The 13,224-nt window shown below is 33.1% G+C and overlaps 1 long non-coding RNA gene across 1 annotated transcript; it reads right to left on the bottom strand.

The window, feature by feature from the left end:
• Window positions 1–9,490: 9,490 nt before the first annotated feature.
• LOC106122645 (uncharacterized) lies at window positions 9,491–12,251 on the bottom strand. The gene is made up of 3 exons (XR_001228117.1): window positions 12,163–12,251; window positions 11,896–11,980; window positions 9,491–10,317 (listed from the first exon to the last, which is right to left on the bottom strand). It is a non-coding gene; the product is annotated as an uncharacterized LOC106122645 (long non-coding RNA).
• Window positions 12,252–13,224: the final 973 nt, after the last annotated feature.

Below are 13,224 nucleotides of genomic sequence, written 5' to 3'. Positions count from 1 at the left end.
CTGAATTTTAGTGTTTTGTGATACATTGTTAAGTTAAAGAAACTTTAAAAAACTCAGAGTTGTATAAAAATAAAAAGCATCTAAAATGCGTAATATTTAAATGTAAAATGGCATAGACAAACCAACTGCCGCAACCATTGTTATTAAATGGTCACTAAGGGAGCCTCGTGGTGTAGATTGAGTATGATAAATCTACACTTAGCTACTGTTTAAGTCTCCATTGAACTCTGAGAGTGGCAGTAAGCGTCCTTATTATTCTATTAGGTTATATTAACAATACGAATGCTTACCTGTCGTAAAGTTAACGTTCAATCTGTCCATTTGTAATGATGTTAACTAAAGGAAATAGGCGGCGAGATATAAAGAAGGGCAGACCGGTTTTCCCATCAATTTTCCATGTTTGGTCTATAAGCGGCATCTCAGTAGCAAACAAGTCTCTGTTATAGTGAACTATAATTACCGGTCTAGTTACATACCCTTTTTACACAATACTACCTGCCACCCGCGACTCCGTCCGCGCGGAGTTTAAAAAAACTTAATAAGTATATGTTCTAGACTATGTTCTACACCTGTGTCAAATTTCAGCGAAATTCGTTGAACCGTTACGGAGATATCATTAAACAAACATTCATCCATCCATTCATCTTAACATTCGCATTTATAATATTATTATAGTAAGATTGTTTGAATGTATTTCGTTCGTTCATATGATCTTATAAGCTTTATATGGCTGGTATGGTTTGGCAATATTAATGTTGGTAAGTGACCAGGGAATGTCACGTTGTCTTATTTCGTTACATGAGGGAGATAAACGTACTATAAAGGAAAGGATAGAACGAGACAGAGATATTTTATAGACACGAATTAAACGCTAAATATAGCCGTATAAGAATCCGTGATACAATTCATATTTATGTTTGTTTTTACATAACTAATCTCTATTCTATCACGTGTACGGTATTGCACGCAATTTCAAAAGATTTTCTTCGAAACAGTGACATCTATATTAAGTCTTGAAGTTACAAAGACATTGATTAAGTGTAAAAAAAGAATTCAACTTAATGTTATTGTAATTTAAAAAGTATGACAATCGTTTTTATTAGAATTCCTTAATCCTTCAGAGTCCTTAGAAAATCAACAAAGCGATCTACTAATAACACGGTTGAATGTACAAAAACAAGGACTCATAACGACCATTTGCGAGAAGCTAAAAAAACAACCCTAATGTTCAAGTCCGGAGATCGCCTGCGAGTGGGAGGTAAGAAAAAAGGGACAAAGAATCCAATGCTTACAAGACTTAGAATCAAGTCAATTAGTTATAAAACAGAGGCCTCTATCCGGAAAAGATGACGCATATGTGATGGATTCATACTTATTAAATTTAATGTGTCACTAAAATTCTACGTAAAATTTAAGATCTCACTCAATCGGAGACGTTGAGGTGCCGGCAAATGTACGCCCGTAACTTAGTGAACGAATTAACAATTGCGTTAGCCTTCATCAATTTGCAATAAAATTAACAAAAAATTAAAAGTATGCAGGTTTAATTAAATGGAACAAACTCACAAAATCTCAATCATACAACTTTTAAACGCCAAAATAAAAATTAAAAAATCTTATAAAGACATTAGCTTACTAAAAAAGGTGAATCAAGACAAAATTATTCAAATTTCCCACGCCTACATTCCTTTACAAAAAACTACGGTCCATAGCCGGCAGTCATCCGAAGCGACCGTGCAATAATGATAGGGATCTCTACAATTATTTTAGAATTAAAGTTTACATCACGAGAGGGCGCGGTTAGTTGTGAAAGCATTTGAGATGATGTCACCTCTTGTTCATTTAGCAGCTGGCGAACTTAGTACATAACTTGCACGACTTTTGGCTTGCTGGCCTTGATATAAGCATAAATTTCCACTTCGCACGACATTTACAGTACTAGGAATCTTTCATTTTTTATTACAATAAATTTAAATATAATTTATGACAAAAGAGTCTTAAATCTATGATATTAAATAAAATATCAAAAACGAATAATTAACTAAAATATATTATTAAAAGTAATCCCTTTAGGAAAGGCACCGTATCTTCGGTGCCTTTCGCAGCCTTTGAATAGCTATACTAATTCTTTGTCCAAGGAATCTTTTGTGTTCTGTTAAATATTTATGACATTGATTGTAAAACTAAAAAAAAAATAAAAAAAGCGATATATGGTACTTCCTTCCTTTACTAAGATATAAATCTCTTTACTTCTACGACTTATTAATTTCTAAGGTAGTCGCCTAATCATTACACAGGTATTCCGTGAGATAAAGTTACAATTCCAACTAACCTAGTCTTTTTATAAAACATGACTCCGCTCCATTTTTAATAGTTACTTAGAACAAAACAATTATAAGTTTCTTCGGACAAAATAATAAACAAATTAGGTGTAAATGTGTGCGCAGATGTTCTCGAACATTCTTCATGTAAATGATTCACGCAAATTACGTCTGAACGACTCGCATCGGCGAAAACGCAATCAAGCTAATTGGTCGAAATCATCTTCGATACGATAGCGGTTGACAACTTTGTCGTAACAAGGTCGGTACGAAAATTTTAAGGAAACAACAAATTCTCTCACGGTGACCACATTAAAGTTAACACAGCAACGCTTAGACAATAATTTGGCTATTATAGCAAATTTTACCAACATTCACATGTAAATTTATTGACCAAAAATTGCAATAAAACTTCTTTAAATCGTTGCAAAACTTTCAAAGTCTATACCTATTTTTCAACTGAACATACTCTTAAAAAATCTAAACATACAAACATTTATAAATAGTAAATTGTGTAAACGAATATAGTTTTAAAAAGCTAAATTTTTCCGATCAAGGTAACAACTTCGTGCTCTCATTAGTAGAAGTAAACTAATGCCATATAAACGATTCCATCATCTTGTTTATTACCCTCATCTATCCATAGGTTCCACAACATAAAAGGGTCGAGAACGTGTATCTCATTTCACAGCTGCTATTACAAAAACTTCAAGTTAAAAAAATCCAAAGCCTGTACGTATTTTACTGTGCGTTTAACAAACAAAAGGCGATTTGCTTTGGTGTTGGGACGAGTTGAGGTGTGACAAGGAAGGGAGAGGGCAAGAGGGGGTCCGACACGGTGCACAGGCGCAATCAAAAGAGCCGCAAAACCTTGTAGCCAGGAAGGGACAGTGAAAACATTTTTTTTTTCAATAAAAGGTGTATCTTAAAACCTCGTACAATTTGTACAGCTTGTAAACGCTGTTAAGTAAATGTACTATTTTGAGCTTTTTTTGTTCGAGATTTTTATTAAAAAGAATTTGTGGTCAAACCTTCTTAGTCTTTTTTTTAAATCCTGGCTGTAAATAAACACATACCAAATACGATAAAGAAATATATTTATGTTTTATTGCCATAAAAACAATATTCCCTTTTTTTTAAACTTCGAATCCGATAATTTAAAAAACTTTAAAATAGCATTACGAACATTAAACAAAAAAAAGTAAAAGAACGATCAAACAAACAAATAGAAGATAAAATAACGATAGACTAACCAGGAAAGTTTTGTTGTACAACAATAAAGATAAGTAAAGGAATCAAGCAATTTCCGAGGCATGTGACGATAATGGACTTTGTCAACTATTCCTATGAAGGAAGTGTTTGGGCATAAATGATTTGTTTTCGTTGTATTGTAAATTTATCATGTTGGTTAGTATACGATATAATTCGAAATATAATCATATTATCAAAGTATCTCAACTAAAAGAAAGGTAAAATGAACCATGTTTTTTGTAAGATATCGTCAAAAGTTTTTTATTTTATTTTAATGTTTAATAATACTTAAACTACACTAAGAGTCTACATGAGTAAAGCTTCAATAGCCTAATGATTAAGGTTACGGATTTCCGATCACGAGGTCGCTGGTTCGAATCCCGCCATTCGACTATTGTCGTAAACCATATCCAAGCACAAGCCTAGGGCTTAGTTGGAATGGTAAAAGAAATATTAGTAAATTTACAAAAAAAAAATCTGCTATTTTTATAAAAAAAAATGAGCGACAGATTAGTAAATCAGAGTTGCATTGGCTGTAATTTATAAATAGCATTTATAATTTATTTATAAATACACAAGAAAAGACTAGAATGCGGATATGTATCAGAGATGATGTGATAAATATAATAAACAGAGGTGTAAAACCTTTTGTATTGCCTCCGTCTATATCTCAGTAGAGTAAGCAGAAAAAATCAATAGAATTCAAAATGAAAATGTATAAGCGTTTGCTCCCGAGATCAACTCATTCATAATAGAAAAAAATGTCGAGTTAGTTGAATCACTGTTAGTTCTCATTGATTCCATGATAGCAAAACTTTTTTTATTATACAAACGCACATCAGCAAAAGATTTATTATGAAAAATGTCAGATATAAAATTAAAAAAAAATACAGTCATACGTCAAATGTCGCCTTGCAAACGTCAATGTCAATTTTTTCTTCACAAATCGTAAAAGCTTTCTTGACGCTTGACAAGATCAAATCCCACGCTTCGAAACTTGAGATTTTATTATGTCTAGAAATTCCCCATTTTATTTTTGGAACGACGCCACTATGACGTTACGTTCCCGTCCATTGAGCTGTAAAATGAACACTGTTTCACGACAGCAATTGTTAATTGATTTCGTCGTCGTACTCCGGTGAATATAAAAGCATAATTGAGATGTTCCGTTAGAAAAGACACCTGCAAATTACGTTATTACTTTTGTCTTAGTTTCCGTAATTATAAAACATTTAAATGATTTGACCAACATAACCAATAACTTTAATAGTATACGAAGTAAAGGTTTATTTAAAATAACGTTTTTAATGAGACTATTTTAATATAAACGAGTCATCTATACTGACAAAATGTAAAAAAAAATCATACTAAGATTCTGTCATACAATGTATGGATAAAAAGGCGATATAACATGGTTAGTCATACAACTACGATTTTATTACTATTTACAAATCACTTTAACTAAGATATTAGTTTCGTGTAACTCATACAATAAATTGTTTTTGTCGTTGACAACTCGTTGATGTCTTTTCTATGGCGGTAAAGATGAAACATTTAAGTTGCATCTTGATTAATTTATTTCAAAAATGTTGACTTTGACAGTGATGACTTACTTTCTCTTGTATAAAGTAATTATCTTATGATGAACAATTCATTTATTTTGCCTGTAGGCTTGTCTGTGTAGAGTATTGATGCTGCAATAGCATGTAAATCAGAACTATTAGTAATGCAAAAAGTTGTTGAACGAGAATGTTGATACTTTGTAACTGGTCCATTAATCTTTGTACACCATAATCGTTATATTTTTGTTTTACTTTTGTTGTTGAAAAGTCGCTAACTATGACGATACTTATATGTATAGCATTTTGATATTTACACTGGAAAAAATATTAAAAATGTTTCAAGAAATAGTTAAATCCTTTGTAAATAACTTAAAAGCGCTTAATAGAGAAAATATTACTCATTAAAGAACTTACACTAACATTCACAGTTTTATTATATAGCTGAAACGACTTACAACTACTTCATAGCTAAAGTACGTACTTTGAGAAACTTAGAACAACCTGTAGACAAGATATAATAGCGTCATAAATGTTCATAGTGTTAAGACAAAACACGATGCAATAAAACACAATCGCATAGCGTTCATAATCATAGTTTCCGATCCACATTGTTAATGTTAGAGTTTTTTGTCATAAACATTATGCCAGTTTCACACGAGGACAGAAGTAGACAAATACATTGCAGTACGGCTATTGTTTAAACGCGTAACAACGCATATACAGTGTTGACTGTAATTGTGTGTTTAAACAGTAATACTGCACCGTCCTGCTCTACCTAACTGTTGCGCCCTCTTGTAAATTAGCATAACTCACGAACATTCCTGCTATAAAAACTCGACTATGGGTGTAAAGAATTTTCACACGTCTGCGGCTAAGAGGGTTTGAGGTTGCTTAACAAGTAAAAGTTACTTAGTAGTATGTTAGAGCTAACACTAAACAAGATGAGTATTTATGGATGGCGCCTATAAGGAACAGCACAATGTGGTTTGTGGCACTAAGCCCTTAAGATTAGCAAATCCTATTTTCACCGCATTTCTTTGCATTTTTAGTAGTATTAGAGTATAAAAAGAAAAATAAATGACAAAATAGTCAAAAGGGTGGTCTTTGTGTAAAAACGAATATAAACAAGAACAAGTAATAGTATAATAAGTACAAGAAATACGACTTTTAAATACAAATAAAACTAAGTATTTTATTAAAAATGTCATAACTTTCAATACTTAATAATTGTTAATAAAAGTGACTTTATTCTGTATTTTTATGCCAAAAGATATAAAAAATATACAATAGCTTTTAAATCCTTTGTTATTATTGTCGTGCTCAAGTTACGAAAGGAAACCTCCTTACAAAAGATTCAGTATCATAATAGAAATCTCTACTTCTATTGATAGTCAACACTGAAGGTTTTTATATAAGCAATAACATGTACAAAAAATATTTAAAATCAAATGATTAATAAGACACTTTCAAAACTTTTATTAGTACTATACTTAAAATAGATCGCCTACTTAAGATGGATGTTGATTATCTGCAAAAAATAGTCACGGTCTGTCTCCACTGTTATAATACATGTTTTTTTTTTAATAACAGAAGGGGGAAGACGAGCACCGGGACCACCGAGGTGTTCAAGGACGCCCATGGACATCAGCAATACCAGAGGAACCGCAGATGCGTTGCCGGCCTTTGAGATAGTGATAAGCTCGCTTCTTGAAGGACCCTAAGTCGTAGCGGTTTGGAAATACCTCCGAGGACAGATCATTCCACAACGCTGCTGTGCGAGACAGGAAGTTTCGCGCAAACCGCACGGTTGTGCACATGTATTGCATTTTCATAGAAAAAAGAGAGATAGCTATATCCATGTGTGTTACGACAGTGGAAATTTACGCTTACACATACATAAAATATTACACACCATTAATTATATCAACATGTTATTAAATATTCTATCAAACCATTATATTACTAAACTATCATATTCCCATAATTAAAATACATATACAAGCAAAACATATATCCGACAAGTGGTTCATTATATTCATTCAATCATTAACTTACCGTTATTTACCAATTTACATAAATTTGCATACATCATTATCAATTTCCTACCAAACTTGTTCAACGAGTTAGGATGTTACAGGGCATTTTATTTAGTTCAGTAGATATAGTAAAAGTTACTAAAGTTGTATAGACAAGAACATCTGTTTTAAATACTCATCACTTTGATTTGACCTGTATGAGTAAATAACTACATCAATTTAAAGTAATATTGTCAAATTGTGAACTATGTAATCCATAAAATTGTGAATTTATTTATATTTATAATATAAAAAAAATTTCTGTTTATTACTCTCGCTTAAACTTGAGAATGGATTTATCTTATCTTAGTCTTGAAATGTTCGTGGAGGTCTAGGGAAGGTTAAAAAGATGAGAAAAATTCGAATAACTGTCGGGAAAACCCTAAAAACAGTCCTTTTTCCCATATAAAATTTAAATTAGGCGCGGACGGAGTCGTGGGCGACAGCTAGTTAGGTATACAAACTCTAATCTATCTTCTTACTCGATATCTCTGAAATTTATCACATTTGTAGAACAAAGTCTCAAAGAACACATAGGCTACTATTTTTTTTAATACCGCGCGGAAGGAATCGCTGGCGATGTAGCCACTGTTACTGATAAATTAAATAATATGACTTAAAGATTTACTATAATTTAAATGACATATTCGCATTCTCAGTAGAGACGTATGTAAAAGCAAGTTACTAAATTAAAGAAAGGAACAAAACGTACCCTTACCTTCTATTTAGATAGACATCACAACTTTGCTTCGTGAATTTCTGTTTGGCACTAACAAAAAGTAATGCACACACGCCCATAATCCAATCAGGTAAGATTATGAAACTCCTATACAGATTAACAGCTCGCTACTTAAAGCCAGTACTTTAACGCTTAGATGTCCGGGTAAATTGAATTAAAAAAAACACTTAATTAAAAAAAAAAACACTTTTCACAAAATTGTTGGGACTCTGTCTCCTAAGCTAGTTAAAACTGTGTTTCGGAAGACAGCGCCGAAAACACACTTATAAAGAATACACCTTATAAACCTTGCTTAAAAAATATTTACCCTTAGCATTAATCCACCGAAATTCCAGAAGTCAATCGGCGCTCTAAGGCTGGAATTGGTCTTTTCACAAGGCAAAAGACTGACTCATTGGAGAGTCCAGTCCCTTACCTTAGATATCATGGAATAGCTAATACTACTGTAACAATAATTCTTGAGTAACTGATATCGCATATCAAACAAAGATACGAAGTAAAAGTATGTCCACGCCACTTAACGTCCTCGCTTGGTGTTGAGGCCGACAACTATCTCGGCTTGCATTCCATCCTTAGCAATATAATTTGAACTTAAATGACACGTCTCATATGCTTTAATATATGAAACATACAATTCTACTAATGTAGCGAATACTTTTAAAATATTATTTAATGTATGACAAATTTATATGCAATTTATTAAAAAGAAATAACACTAGAATGCGTAGAAACAAACAGAACAAGTCACTTATCGCTAAGACATAAGAAAATCACACGTATTCTTGATTTATTGATCTTTTTATACTTTAATATTGTTAGAATTTTTTATATCGCAGTCTCAATTTAATGATGTGACAGCAATCCCATAAATGTGATAACAAAACAAGAAACACTTCAACATAAAATGAACCCTAAAACCGAAACAATAAAATAGAAAATAGATTATAAGCAATAAAGGAAATTTAATTGACGGTACTAGATAAGACATCATTTCATAACTGCTGACGAATGCGCTCAGAAACTCACCTATTATTGCCCTATAAGTCGAAAATAATTTATCCCAAAGCAGATCTATACATCGCGATTGAAACTACGCCAGTGGCCGAGCTTTTAAGGTGGTCACGAGAACACGCGAACATGTTACAAACTTGATTTATCGCCATTAAAATAATATTTAATATCAACAATAATCTGGTAATATTCCACGTTAATGTAATCCCTTGTTAATTTTATCTTTAGCGCAAGTTTGTTGTTGGGCAGGCTAACGATTTCCATTTTGCACGATTCTTTTCATTCCACGGCAATCTTAAATCATCGCTTACATGCTTGTCAAACACGGCTGTCAACATTTTACACATATTATAAGTTCGAATGTTTAGATGGATGGATGTTTGTTTAAAGGTATCTCCAGAATGGCTGAACGGATCTTGATGAAATTTGGCACACGTATAGAACATAGTCTTGAAGAGCTCATAAGCTACGAGTTAGTTTTTTTTTATAATTCCGCGCGGACGGAGTTGCGCTAGTTGGTATATAAAAGTAAAACGGACACTATTTTACGTAAATCTTAGTCTGAAACTGTTAGTTTGACGAAGAAACTAAACGTAATAATCTCTATGGTTTACGGAGAATCCAGTTTGCAGCGCCGGACCGTAAGTAAATAGCAAACACAATGCTTAGACGTCGTGCCAAGTTTAAATTCAAAAGCGCACCACTATTCGCCTCACCGTAATTTTGAATTGGTAATTCTATCAGATGGAATTAAACAGCCACTGTTTGGGATCAGACTGCGCTTTAGTGCATGTCGAAAATGTAATCTTATAGACTTCTACGAAGGTCGACTAATATAATTCGAATATGAAATGCTTTTAAAATGTACCAAACATTCCAAATTTGATTTCTTTAACTTCAAAATGTGACGAGCAAAACATTCACACGTTTATAAACGACACGCCTTCTGTGCTACTTAGGATTAATAGCTTAGATTAAAGACAAATACCTGCTCAGTACAGCGTTTGCACTTTGACCTTGAACCAAGGGGTCTTGTCGATCTTACGGCTCGTTATCGTAATTTCACAAGCTACTGCGCGGCACGAAACTAATTTCAACCATAATAATACGCCTTGATTTTTCATTTATAAACATATATCTTGCGTTATTCGGAAATAAAGTAAGAGATAACAATACGTTTAATGTGAATTGTTGCCTACCTTCAATAGACGGAGAAAGGGACGCACAGAAAACGAATACTTCCTGTTACTACGTTTCTCCCCTTCCTGTTAGTTCATCAGACGAAATGTACAATTGTTTTTACTTCAATCCGACAGGCTCTCTTTGTGGTCAGATCAGGTACTATTTCATTGGTAATCCTTAAAACATATGCTATTGTTGCTTGTACCTATTGTTACGTACATTAGCAATAGAATAATCATAAAGCTATCACCAGACCAGATTTAAGTGACAGAAGTCCTGATACCTATATGATAGTGAGATTTTGGTCCATTTATTGGTAATTTAATCAGAATATCATTGTCATCAAACTATTTAACAATTCGTTTCAGGCATCTCATATCAGAACTGTCACTGTAAATGTCGTCTGTTACCTCATTCGTGCCTGCATAATGCATACTAAGTATTAAAGTAAGCTTGTAATATTATCGGTGAATACTAAGGAATTGGCATGAGTACAAATATGTCACCGATGGATCTTACGTACACTACTCGTAGAATTATAATTGTCCTTAATGGTGTATGTAACCAGCTGTCGGAATTAAAAAAACATAATAGCCTATGTCTTCTTCCAGACGATGTTCTATATGTATGCCAAATTTAATTGAGATCCGTCCACTCGTTCTGGAGATACCTTCAAACAAATATCCATCTATCCGTCTAAACATTCGTATTTATAATATTTAAGAAGTAAGATTTGACTAATAACTTGAATTTACATATGCGTGTATCTTTTCTAAATCTAAAAAGCGATGAAAACAATTAAATTTACTTTTGATCAAAATATACTGTTTTTATAATGTTTGTGAGCGTCGATGGCTCAGTGGTCAAGCACTTGACTTGCAATCTGCAGGTCCTGGGTTCGAATCCCGCCATGTACCAATGTGTTTTTCGATTTTCGATTTACATATATACATTTATCCGACGTTCTTACGGTGAAGGAAAACATCGTGATGCAAACTGCACATATCTGAGAAGAAATTCAAAGATATGTGTGAAGTCAACCAACCCGCACTTGGCCAGCGTGGTTGACTATGGCCTAATCACCCTCAGCTTAGGGTAGGCTCCGAGCCCCTCGGTGGGGACGTATAGTGAGCTGATGATGATGATAATGTTTGTACAAAAAAAAACTGTTTTACAATATGCATTCACATTCAGTGAGCTGTTTGAATTACCCTGAATTAGCATAATTCGATACCCCCATCTCTTGTTTGTTGAATGTCTAGACGCAAAAACCCTTTTGTTGTAGGTAACTGCACGATAATGCGAAATATCGAAAATTTGAGCAATGCAACAAGACTGCATTCAATTTCTCATCAATGTATCATTATGATACTAGCTGTCGCCCGCGAGTCCGTCCGCGCAGAATGAAAAAAATACTTAGTAGCCTATATTCTTTCAGATTATGTACCACATCTATGTCAAATTTCAGAATATTTCATGCAGCCGTTCTGGCAATATTTTCAGACAAACATCAATCCATACAAACATTCGCATTTATAATATTAGTAATATTACCTTACTTACTTTAGTAATAAAAAATAATAAGGGTACAAAAAATGTGAAAGGGTCAAAGACAGTCACCAAAATTAACATAAATCAGCGTATAAAATTGCTATTCAATTGATTACGTAATCGTTGCTTGTATCTCAATTGTGACACAAAAACTACTCACGAATCGATACAATAAGACTTCAAATCCGAACAAAACGTCTCACCTTGTAAGAAAGTGGAACGCATTGAACGTGCAGCGGTCGTGATTTAGTACTAATCATCCAATTTGTCATCCAGAGAACGTGGCCTCTGTACAAAATAAGCACACGTTTGTGACTACGCCTCCTTTGCGCTTGGACAAAGACCACATTAGATAAATACAGCCCTTCAAGCATACAAAAGACACGAGGCTTACAATCCGTGAAAGGCTAAAGTTTTAGATCCGTATCAGATATAATTTATTACATAAATTATTCGCATTGTCACAATACCTCGCTACTGCGGTGCATATTTATCTGACTGTTACATTCTAAGTTCCATAATGTGCATTTCAAAATAATATATATAGGTATAGAATTAAATTTGCGAACAACTTTGTTTTATGTCAAAACATTTTCGTCAAATGACAGGTCGTAAGCTTGTCATAACAATATATAGTGAAAGGTTATCTGGGGCGGTAAGGGAGGCACTACTATCGCGATGAGTTCTGCCAGGAAACATACAGAAACATACATATAAACAAGATAAAAAATAACAAGACTGGTACTGTACAACAAGCAACAAAAGAATTTTCTGACACTTTTTGACAATGACAGGAGGGCGCTAGTGAGCTGATATAATTCAGTTTGACTTATTGACCAGCGTAAAAAACTTTGTCGGCCTCGATGACAGTTCGATAGGTGGAATATATTCGATTCTATAGAAATAATAAAAAGACTGACAAAAATACATCTATACATCACGACCACGTGAATTAATTTGAGAATCGATAAAAATAAGCATAACATTTATAAATGTTATGCTTATTTTTAAGTCAGTATCGAACACACTACATTGACTGTTGTATGAATTTGCGTTGCTAATGTCTGATATACAGAGCAAGGACATGTGAACAATACTGTGACAAGATGTTGATTGTCTTGACACAGGTGGGATGCGTGTAACTTGATATAAATAGTCTATTAAGTATTCAAAAGATATTGTTACGGGCCCATATAATACGTTTTAAAAACTTTACAAGTATCAAAAACAAATAACAATCAATAGTTGTGTTAATCCAAAAATTAAAAGATATTAAACCGCAATCTACCGCAGCTTATAAAATCTCAAACACAATAATTCTATGTAAATATAATAATAGGAATTCAATATAAAACCTTGAAAGTAAATCCAGACAACTTCCAAACAAAATAGACAGGTACAATGTCAAAGTAATTCTATGAACTTCAAGGTTGATTAAATTCGAATCGATTATATTCGCAAATAATATCAAGTCTCTTCTCAAGCTAAGAAATAAAAAACCTTAATATTACGTACAATGATAATTTAAGAGA

The sequence above is a fragment of the Papilio xuthus genome, unplaced genomic scaffold (assembly GCF_000836235.2).
Source record: "Papilio xuthus unplaced genomic scaffold, Pxut_1.1 DF826923.1, whole genome shotgun sequence".
Taxonomy (NCBI): Eukaryota; Metazoa; Arthropoda; class Insecta; order Lepidoptera; family Papilionidae; genus Papilio; species Papilio xuthus.
This window is presented reverse-complemented; position numbering and strand designations above follow the sequence as displayed.